Source organism: Stomoxys calcitrans, chromosome 4 (genome assembly GCF_963082655.1).
Source record: "Stomoxys calcitrans chromosome 4, idStoCalc2.1, whole genome shotgun sequence".
NCBI lineage: Eukaryota > Metazoa > Arthropoda > Insecta > Diptera > Muscidae > Stomoxys > Stomoxys calcitrans.
The window spans coordinates 132,359,403-132,371,465 of NC_081555.1; positions in this window are offsets into that span (position 1 = coordinate 132,359,403).

Sequence of the window (12,063 nt, forward strand, 5' to 3'; positions counted from 1 at the left end):
TGTTACCCAACTAGGGTTTTTATTAAATTTGTGCCAAATGTCATTCTGAGAAAAGTCCCAAGAAGAACTTTCGAAATATTTTCAGGTAAGGACATTTGCCAAATTTTCGTAGAAAACAACAAGGACCTTTTTTTCTTGCTTATTCTTTTTACTCGTTACTGGTGCTTTCTATTTCCTCTTGTGGTATTCCTATTCCTTCATGGGGATTTTACCAAAGAAAGTGCTGGGTTACAAATTTCTTTTTAATACCGTATAAAATTTCGACCCCGATTTTGCCTTAACTTATTTTCGAATATTTAATTAATATAAACTTTTGAGGATAATTAAAAGTACATCAATAAAAAATTGTTTTTATTTAAAACGATTTTGTTTTTTTTTTATTATTCACCAAAGTAATAATATCTCAAAAAGTCAAACAACTGCGAGCAAAGTATGTAGAACAGCAAAGACCTGAGGACTCTAGCCGTACACGTTTGCTGCCAACTAAAAGCCACACAGTATCATAAAGACAGACTTGCTCATATCCTTGTGAAAAAAGGAGAATTATATACGAATCAACAATGGCAACAGGAATAGCTACGACAAGAGCACAATAGTACTGACGCCTTATTTTACACATTGCCATCATCATCAGCATTAACATCATTATTGTCGTTGTCGCAGTCGTCCTCATAGTCATCATTCGCTTTGCCTGTGTGCCAGAATAAACTCCTTTGCCCTTCCCCATCCCCATCGCCATGACCCTGTTGTAGTTGTAGTGTGTGTGAGTGTGGCAGGATTCCATTTCATTTCATTGTATTCCATTTGGCTTCCCATTGAGATTTACACCCTCCGGCAAAAGTTGTGCCATTTACACACAACCACACTGTCTGCCTCATTCTTCCTTGCCTCCTACGCCAACAGTCGCCACTTTGCAACGCCCCTTATCTACCGCACATTTTGCTTTTAACTGTACGTTTGTTGAGTCAAAACGTTCAACATCCTGTTTGGGGATATTAAATTCATTGATAAAGAGTCTAGATTAAAAAAAAATCATCTCTTTGAGTTAAGAGGGTAAGTGAATATTAATAAAAGAGAGCGTTTTTATCCAAGTAAACGAAAAATAAGAAACAAAATAAACAGAGGAAGAAGTATTTTGTCCTAAAAGTCAATCAATAAATTGGATGGCTCTTTTCATGTCCCCAAGCATCAGAGCGCACAGGTGGAGTTTCCATGAAGATAAAAGACGATAGGGAGAACAGTATGACACCTAATATGGTATTAAAACTCTGGATTGAGTTTTGTGTTTTGTTATAAAAGTAAACAAAAAATCCATTAATAATTTGAAATAGTAATTGATAGGTTTTGATGCGGATCGCAATTCGTCTGTAGGCTTGAACACTTAGTCCAAAACCCGTACAAAACCAATTTTTATACCCACGAACATAGGATGGTCATTCCGATCTGAGAACCCATAGTGTATTCATATTCGTGATCGTCTCGACATTCTGAGTCGATGAAGAAATGTGCGTCCGTCGAAATCACGATAACGGTGAAGTCGTAAAACTGGCTGCTTGAAATTTTGCACAGATACTTACTATTGATGTAGGTCTATATCGGTTCAGATTTTGATATAGCTTCCATATAAACCGATTTCCCGATTTGACTACTTCTACCCCTGGAAGCCACAATTTTAGTCAAATCGAGCAAAATTGGGGCTTCCAGGGGCTCAAGAAATCAAATCGGCAACAAAGCTTCCATATAAACCGATCTCCCGATTTGACTTCTTGAACCGCAATTTTTATGTGGAAGCTATATCCAATTCTATACCAATTTTGATAGACCTCGGCGGATGTTTTTAAATGGGTTATTAAACAATCCGTTTCAAATTTCGAACAAATATGTCCAAACTGCAACAACTACGGTTGACAAATGACAACATTAATGCAAATTAACCAAAATCTGATGAACATATATGTGGGAGCTTTATCTAAATCTGAGCCTGGAGGCCACCATAGCGCAATGGTTAGCATGTCCGCCTATGACGCTGAGCGCCTGAGTTCGAATCCTGGCGAGACCATCAGAAAAAATTTTCAGCGGTGGTTTTCCCCTCCTAATGCTGTCAACATTTGTGAGGTACTATGCCATGTAAAACTTCTCTCCAAAGAGGTGTCGTACAGCGGCACGCCGTTCGGACTCGGGTATAAAAAGGAGGTCCCTTATCATTGAGCTTTAAACTTTAATCGGACTGCACTCATTGATATGTGAGAAGTTTGCCCCTGTTCCTTAGTGGGCAAAATTTGCAATTTGCAATTTGCAAATATCTAAATCTGAACCGATTACGAACAAACTTCTCACAAGGCCATTGTCGATGAAACCGTTGTGCAAAATTTTGGCAAGATTGGTCAATAAATGTGCTTGCTGTGAATCTAAAAGTGAAAATCGGGCGATATACATATCTGACAGCTATATCTAAATCTGAACCGATTTCCACTTAATTCACCAGTAGTGTCAAGAGTCAAGAGAAAATACTTCCTAACAAATTTCAAGAGAATCAGCTAATAAATGACCATTTTATTCCAATATTACTGCAAATCGGGCGAACATATATATGGGAGCTACGTCTAAATCTGAACCGATGTCTATGAAAATCATTCGTAATGTCGGAAATCATAAAAAAATTCTTCCTGCCAAATTTCGTGAAAATCGGATAATAAATGACCATTTTATTGCAGTATTACTGCAAATCGGACGGACATATATATGGGAGCTACATCCAAATCCGAACCGATTTTTTCTAATTTCAAAACACATGGAAAATTACGACATGTAATTTGTACATAAATTAACATGGACAGACAGATCGACGGACATAGCTAAATCGAAACAGAAAGTGATTCTGAGTCGATCGCTATACTTATTAATGGGTCTATCTCTCTTCCTTTTGGGTGCTACAAAGCAATTCACTAAGTTATAAAACCCTGTACCACAGTAGTGGTGTAGGGTATAGAAATAAACCGATACGACACGGACGTCGAAAAGCCTAACATAAGTCACTGTGTCAAATTTCAGTGACATCGGATTATAAATGCGCTTTTTATGGGGCCAAGACTTTAAATCGAGATATCGCTTTACATGGCAGCTATACCCCAATCTGGACCAATTTGGGCCAAGTTGCAGAAAAATGTCGAAGAGCCTAACACAACGCACTGTCCCGAATTTCGACGAAATCGGACATTAAATGCGCCTTTTAAGGACCCAAAACCTTAAATCGAGTGATCGGTCTATATGGCAGCTATATCCAAATCTGAACCGATCTGCGTCAAATTGACAAAGAATGTCGAAGGGCCTAACACAACTCACTGTCCCAAATTTAAGCAAAAACGGATAATAAATGTGCATTTTATGGATAAAAAACCCTAAATTGGAGGATCGGTCTACATGGCAGCTATATCCAAATCTGGACCGATATGGGCCAAATTGACAAAGAATGTCAAAAGGCCTGACACAACTCACTGTCCTAAATTTCGGGAAAATCGAATGAAAAATGTGGCTTTTACGGGCCTGAGACCCTAAATCGCCCGATTTCTCTATATGACAGCTATATCCAAATCTTGACCCATCTGGGCTAATTTGAGGAGGGATATCGAGTGGCCTAACACAACTCACTGTCCCACGTTTCAGCGAAATGGGATTATAAATGCACCTAATATGGGCCCAAGACCTTAACTCGAGAGATCGGTCTATCTGGCAGCTATATCCAACTCTGAACCGATCTGGGCTAAATTGCAGAAAAATTTCGAAGGTCCTAACTCAACTCACTGTCTCACATTTAATCGAAATCGGATTACAAATGCGTCTTTTATGGGCCTAAGGCATTAACTTGAGAGATCGGTCAATCTGGCAGCTATACCCAACTCTGGACCGATCTGGGCCAAATTGTAGGGAGATGTCGAAAGGCCTAACAAAACTCAATGTCCCAAATTTCGGCGAAATCGGGCAATAAAGACGTATTTTAATGGGCCCAAGACCTTAAATCGAGAGATCGGTCTATATGGCAGCTATATCCAAATCTGGACCGGTCGGGGCCAATTTGTCCCAAATTTCAACGAAATCGGATAATAAATGTGGATTTTATGGGCATAAGACCTTAAATCGGTGGATCGATATATATGGGGGATATATCAAGATATAGTCCGATATTTCCCACCTTCGAACTTAACCTGCTTATGAACAAAAAAAGAATGTGTGCAAAGTTTCAGCTCAATATCTCTATTTTTAAAGACTTCAGTGTGATTTCAACAGACTGACGGACGGACAGACGGACATGTCTAGATCGTCTTAGATTTTTACGCTGATCAAGAATATATATACTTTATAGGATCGGGAATGGATATTTCGATGTGTTGCAAACGGAATGACAAAATGAATATACCCCCATCCTTCGGTGGTGGGTAGAGCAAGTAGAGAATGACACTTCGAAACTAGGTGTCAGAAATTGCCTAAGGAGCGATCTATGCGCTTGGAAATCTCTTCTGAGTTCGACTAGTGATACAAATGTTCTGTCACAGCCTATTACAATAAAATAAAAAGTAAAGTAAGAAGCAGACTCCAATAAAGTATTTTCAAATGTCTTCCATGTGCTTGTATTTAAATAAAAAGCTTCAATATTGTTTATCCTATTTCAAGGTAAATTTTCATCATATGTTTTGGCTAGCCTAATATTCTCCAAGGCTATTATGCACACCTCAAACACGATTAGGTTTATCAGATGTGTCCTCTAGATTTTTTTTCTGTATATTAAACATCTCTACAGTATGAAAAAATCCACTTCCCCCAAACTTTAACGAACTCTATTGGGTGGTATTTGGAACATTGTCTCGGAGTCAAGGGTCATGTATCGATTTTTTGTGGTTGTTCATAGATTTACGATCTATAAAATGGATTTGCCAATATGTGTGCTGAAGATGTTGTTGTGACACCCTTAAAAATGTTCATATGTTTATGTATGGGTTTGCGTGTGTTCTACTGACAATAGTTGCAGACTGACTTGTTCGTCAGTGCCCATTTGGATACACACACACACATGCATATTCACAATTTCGTATCACTTGAGTTATACTTCTTTTGGTTTTACAATAGCCTTTGGCATTTTGCAGTTACTTTCAAAGGATAGATACAACTAGGAAACAAACTTCAGGCTGGCTGTGTTATGTAAACACAATTATTTATTAGCACTAGTCTGCATAATTACACAGACTTGGTTTATCCAGGATAAAAAGATTAAATCGTTGATGTTATGGGGGAAAATGTTTTTTTTTTATACCCACCACCATAGATTAGGGGGTATATATTCACTTAGTCATTCCGTTTGTAACACATTATGCATTTCCGACCCAACAAAGTATATATATTTTTGATTGTTCGTAAAGTTCTAAGACGATCTAACGATTTCCATATGTCTGACAGTCTGTCCGTCCGTCTACCTGACCGTCTTTTGTAATCACGCTACAACCTCCAGAAATTGAGATATTGAGCTGAATTTTTGCACAGATCCGTATTTCTTTAATATGCTGTTTAAGTTCTGAAATGACCCAAATCGGTTTATGTTTTGGCATAGCTGTCATGGAGACCGATATGCCGCTTTAGGGTCTTAGGCCAATAAAAGCCTTACACGATTTCGATGAAATTTTAAATAGCTGTTTTATGCCTCCCATCATCCAACCAGAATATAATACAGATCGGACTATAATTTGGTATTGCTGCCATGTAGACTGATCTTCCAATTTTGGGTTTTAAGCCCATAACTGCTGCATTCATTAACAAATTTCGCTAAAATTGGAAACAGTGAGTTTATTTAAGCTTCCAGATATGGTAACTGAAAATGGTTCAGATCGGGTCATATCTTGATTTGGGTTTCATATAGGCCCGATTTGGAGTCTAAAGTCCATCATTTGGGTTAGGTTTAAGTGGCAATCTGACATTAGACTCATTTAGCCCCTTTCGTCCATTGTGATACCACAGAAACAGGAGAAGAGAAGAAAGATCCCTTCTAGTCCCTACCGTTGAACCATCCAGATCACTTTTAAAAGCCCTACAGCTTGCGAATGGCCACAGACCAGTTCTCAAAGAAATGACAACTTAAAGTGGAATTTTGACTGCTAATGGGGGACACACATACAGCAGATGTTCTATAGTTATTCTTCAATGACGTCTACGCAGCTACGACAAAAGTCGTTACAGACAACCTTCAGTGTGTCAGCATGTTTTCCAATCAGACAGTGACCTTTCATAACGGATACAATGACTGAGACGTCTGTTTTAGCCAATGACAGGAAAGCAGTAGACCACTTCAAGTATAGATTAGGCCACATAATTTTTATACCCACTACCATAGGATGGGGGAAAACTAGTCTAGTCATTCCGTTTGTTACACCTCGAAATATTGATCTAGGGCCCCTAGGATTGAAAATGGGCCATATCGGTTCAGATTTGGATATAGCCCCCATATAAACCGATCTCCCGATTTGACTTCTTGAGCTCCTGGAAGCCGCAATTTTGTCCGATTTGGCTGAAATTTTGCACATAGTGATCTGTTACGACTTTCAATAAATTTCTCAAGTATGGTCCAAATCGGTCTATAACCTGATATAACTCCCACATAAACCGATTCCCCGATTTGACTTCTTGAGCCCCTGGAAGCCCCAATTTTCATCCGATTTGGCTGAAATTTTGCACGTAGTGTTCCGTTATGATTTCTAACAACTGTATCAAGTACGGTCTGAATCGGTCTATAATTTGATATAGCCATATAAACCGATGTCTCGATTTGACTTCTTGAAACCACAATTTTTATACGATTTGGCTGAAATTTTGCACATATTGTTCCGTTATGACTTCCAACAACTGTACTAAGTACGGCCCGAATTGAACTATTATCTACTGTAGCTCCCATATAAACCGATCTCCCGATTTGACTTCTTAAGCCCCTGGAAGCCGCAATTTTTGTCCGATTTAGCTGAAATTTTGCATGTGGTGTTCCAGCATGACTTCCAACATCTATGCCTAGTACTGTTCAAATCAGTATTTAACCTTATATAGCTCCCATATAAACCGATCTTCCGATTTGACTTCTTGAGATCCTGGAAGCCTCACTTTTCATCCGATTTGGCTGAAATTTTGCAGTTAGTGTTCTGTTATGACACTATGACATCTGTGCCAAATACGTTCCGAATCGGTCTATAACCTGATTTGATTCTTGAGCACAACAAGCCATGATTTTTATCCGATTTGCTTAAATTTTATGTTGTACGTCTCAACAACTGTGCTTAGTAAGGTCCAAATCGGTCTATAACCAGATAAAGCATTGTGGTGGGTTAATAACAATCGGCCCGGCCGAACTTAGCACGCTTTTAGTTGTTGAATGCTCACCCGGATTTCCGATTGATACACTCTACAGTGATTGGGTCTTGATACACACTTCAGTGGTCGGATAACCTTCTCGATATGACAAATCCCACTTCTTCAGAGTACACCCCAAAATCCACCTGGTCGTCTAGTTTTGAACCATTCGTAGAGAAGTCTATGTCACTCCCTTTACCAGGGATATTATAGTTCCAGTGAGTTCTATCAGGGATATTGATGCTGATCTTTTTTTCACAAATCGGCTTAGGCTATGTGTAACCCGCCTGCCTGGAATATCGGGATTTGTATCAAGGTTAACACAGTGCTGTGATGTACAAACAAGCCATCCTTTGGATCTGGCTGAGTATTGGGCAGTAGGTGAACTTTTGAAGCGCCATCCACCAGACCACAATACCATATAGCATTATAGGTCTGACAACTGCACTATATAACCAATGCATGACTCGCGGTCTAAACCCCCAAATATTGCCAATGGCTCTCTTGCAGGTGAATTACCTTTCTTGCCTTTGTATCTCCTGAAAAGGGCACGCCTAGAGTGCTTTTGGTAGCCCACATTGCTGCCGCATGTAGATCTTCTTAAAATATATTGGGTTGCCCAAAAAGTAATTGCGGATTTTTTAAAAGAAAGTAAATGCATTTTTAATAAAACTTAGAATAAACTTTAATCAAATATACTTTTTTTACACTTTTTTTCTAAAGCAAGCTAAAAGTAACAGCTGATAACTGACAGAAGAAAGAATGCAATTACAGAGTCACAAGCTGTGAAAAAATTTGTCAACGCCGACTATATGAAAAATCCGCAATTACTTTTTGGGCAACCCAATATCTCTTAGAGTGATGGGAAACTTTCCCTTAATCGCAATTGCCACGTTATCAGCATAGGCAACCATTTTTACATCTTTTTCTTCCAGAGACAATAATATATTGCTAAAGGTTATATTCCAAAGTAAAAGAGACAGTACACCTTCTCGAGGTGTTCCTCTACTGACCCATTTTTTTAAATCTACAAGCCTGCCGAAATTCATCTTTTATTTAAAAAAGTTATTAATAAACTTTCTTACGGCAGTGTTGATGCCTAGCAATTCCAGCTCCTGCATGATTGACGTCAGTTTTACATTATTGAAAGCACCTTCAATGTCAAGAAATGCTACCATTGTGTATTCCTTGTCAGCGAGAGATCTCCTTATATGGGCGACTAGGTCGTGAAGGGCTGTTTCAGTGGTTTTGCCCCTTACTATAGTCATACTGTTGCCGAGACAGGCGATCTCTAGGGATTTGTGCCCTTTGGTAGATTTCTATCAACCTCTCAATAGTCTTCAGCATAAAGTATGACAGACTAATAGGACGACAATCTTTCGCCTTCGTGTGGTAAGGTTTTCCTGCATTTTGAATGCAAACGACCTTTGTGTCCCTCCATCCCACAAGTATATACGACATTTTTATACAAGCAGTATATATCTCCCTAAGCCAGGAATCAGTCTATCAGACACAGCTTGTAATTCAACCGGTGATGCATCATCAGGGCCTGGCGACTTAAAGGAGTTGAAAATTCTTATCGCCCAAAGAATTTTTGGCTCAGTCACTATTGCCCCAATAACTGACGAATGTATACCAGTGACAATCCCTTCCAGAGTCACGCTATTCGCTGGAGTGTTTCCTGGGAAATGTGTGTCAACGAGTAGTTCTAGTGTTTCCTTTGTTGACATTGTCCATACATTCTCTGACTTCTGAATATATCCAACCGTAATAGGTTTTTGGGGATAGGATCTTTCTTAGTTTAGAGGCCTCAGTATGCTCCACGGAACAGCAGATTTCCAGGATTTACTCTAAGCCTTTCTCAGCTCGCTTTTGTGTTTTCTTAGCTCAGCCTTATAAACGCCGCTAATGTGCGGTGCCCCTGTTGTCTACAGTTCTTTCTTAGACCAGCCAGTTCTGCGATCCACCATGGTGGTTGCTGTTTGCCCTTTGGCTTGGCACTAGGGCATGCTAACACAAGCAAGTCATTGATCCACCATTATGTATATTTCCTCCGCAGTTTCCACTTTCTTTTCTGGTCTAGAAGGCATAGTGGTGCAGAATGTGTGCCGAAATTTATCCCAATTCGCCTTTCTTCGGATTAGCCGATTGACAAATTCTTCAGTATTTTCGCCAAGGCTGAAATTACTATAAAGATGATCAGGGAAGCTGTGACCATCTGACCATATCCAGTTATGTATACTTCCGCTGATATTCTCTGATACAAATGTAACCTTCTGCCTTTTCCTGGTAATAAAGGTAAAGGTCAAACCACCAGATTGCAAATTTGTCCATGAACATTCCATTAAGGAACAGGGGTAAACTTCTCACATACCACTGAGGGGCCTCCTTTTTATAGGCGAGTCCGAACAGTGTGCCGCTGAGCGATACCTCTTTGTCTAGAAGTTAGTAAGCGGCTTCCATTCCAGATGGTACAGTACCTTACAAATGTCGCCAGCATTAGAAGGGGAAAACCACCGCTGAAAAAGTTTTTTTTCTGATGTTTTCTCCAGGATTCGAATCCAGGCGTTCAGCGTCATAGGCGGACATGCTAATCTCTGCGCTACGGTGGCCTCCCACCACCAGATTTCAACTTATAATATATTCGTTAGACAGCTCACCTCTTTCCGAACTTTCCCATATCTAGTGATGTTCGTTAGCATCGCTTCCTACAATGCAAGGCTCTTTTTCACTTCCAAAGCGGCTTGAACCAGCAACTTAAGGCTTGAAGGCGACATCTCTCAATGAAGTGGTTTATATAGGAAAGCCAGCCAGTAGTTTTTGTCCTTAAGGAGGAACCTTCCAAAAAACTTGACAAATGCGATCCATGGTAGAGGGTAGATATGGATCGGCTAAGTCGAACTTAATACGTTTTTACTGATTTCTTTTATAAAGAAGAAGGATATAATAATTAAATCATTCCTCGAAATATTGGCCTTAGACCTTACAAAATACTAACCATCTCCTACTCTAATTAACTTAAGTTGATATTTTCATAAAGATTCAACTCAAATCTATTATCTAAAATCCTTTTATTTGTAAAAAAAACTTCCGAAACGTTCCTTTGCTTTCCCCTTGAGCGCTGTTGCCTTCGGGCTGAGATTGTTGCAAACATCGACAGCAAAGTACAACCCACGTCGAATAACATTTTTCATCTTAGCATTTTCAAGGGAAAGGGACCTTTTAGTGCGCTCTATTTACAGGTCACACAAACACTCATAGCAGTTTGCGAGCAAGTATTTGTGCATATCCCTTTGTATGTATGTATGTATGTAGGTGTGTAGGTTTTGTATCTCTACTCTTCGGTCTGCTGACTGTGTTTGCCACTTCCTTTCACATTTCCATAATTTAACGCGTATTTGTGTTTGAGTAAAATTTATTCTCGACGCCTCTGCTGCATCTCCCCTGTAGGTCCTGCCATCCTTGTGTGTCCTTATTTGACAGTCAGTGTTTCTGTTTCTATGTGTGTGTTTGCATGGGTGCGAGTATTTGTGCTCACCTTCGTTTTGATATATGGCGCACACCATGTGCCTTGGATGTTGGGATGAGCAGGGAGGGGGTGTTGACTGTTGGGGAAGTCCTTTTGCCGTTTTGGTTTATTCGTCGGAAAGTACTTTTGAATGTTACTTTGATATTGAATCATAAATACACACAGTAAAGTGCCTTCAGTTGTCCTTGCTTCTTTATCATGGGCCAGGCATAGGTGTGAGTTTTTCTTCTATTTCGAACATTTAGTCGATGTAGGAGAAGGGGAGATAGGCATAAACATCGGCCCGGCAAATGGCTTTACAAAAGCCTATTTCATTGCTGACATTGCTGTTACTGTTGTTGTTGTTGTTGTTTTTGCCTTTGGCACTGCTATTGCCGTTGTTAATATTTATGTTCATATGTTTGCATCCGACCGAACATTCATATGAGGAAAATGTTACGTTAACTGCTTTTTAGACTCTTAAATTTTTCTTAAGCCCTTTTTATGTTATTCTGTTTTTTTTTTCGTGCGATTTTGCTGTGAGGGCGTTTGTGTGTGCGTGTGTGTATTCAATGTAAACCTTTGTTCGCACAAATTGTTTATATTTCCAATAAATCTTTAAAAGTCAGATCTTTAAAAGACTCGATGGTAGTGAGGAGAAAGGAAAAGGGGGTTCAAATCAAATTCCATGAAATGAATGCTGCGAATTTAGCTTGAAAATTTTTCCATGTTGATAGCTAACCTTGGTTCACAAGGTTGTATGGTCCATAATTCTTGGCTACAACTGCAGGGACTTTGATATCTTTTTAAACACACCACCGAAGAATGGGGTGTATTCGGATGTATTGTAAGAAAGTTCATCGCATGCTTCTTTCATTTTATGGGAGAAGCTCATTTTTGGACGCAATGCGAACGTAAATAAGCAGAATTGTCAATTTTGGAGTGAAGATCAGCCAGATGCATTGCAGGAGCTACCAAGGCATCCAGAAAAAGTCACAGTTTGGTGCGGTTTATGGGCTGGTGGCATCATTGGACCGTACTTCTTCAAAGATGATGTGAATCGTAGCGTAACTGTGAATGGTGAACGCTACCGTAAGTTGAAATCCAATTTTTTTATACCCACCACCGAAGGATGGGGGTATATTCATTTTGTCATTCCGTTTGCAACACATCGA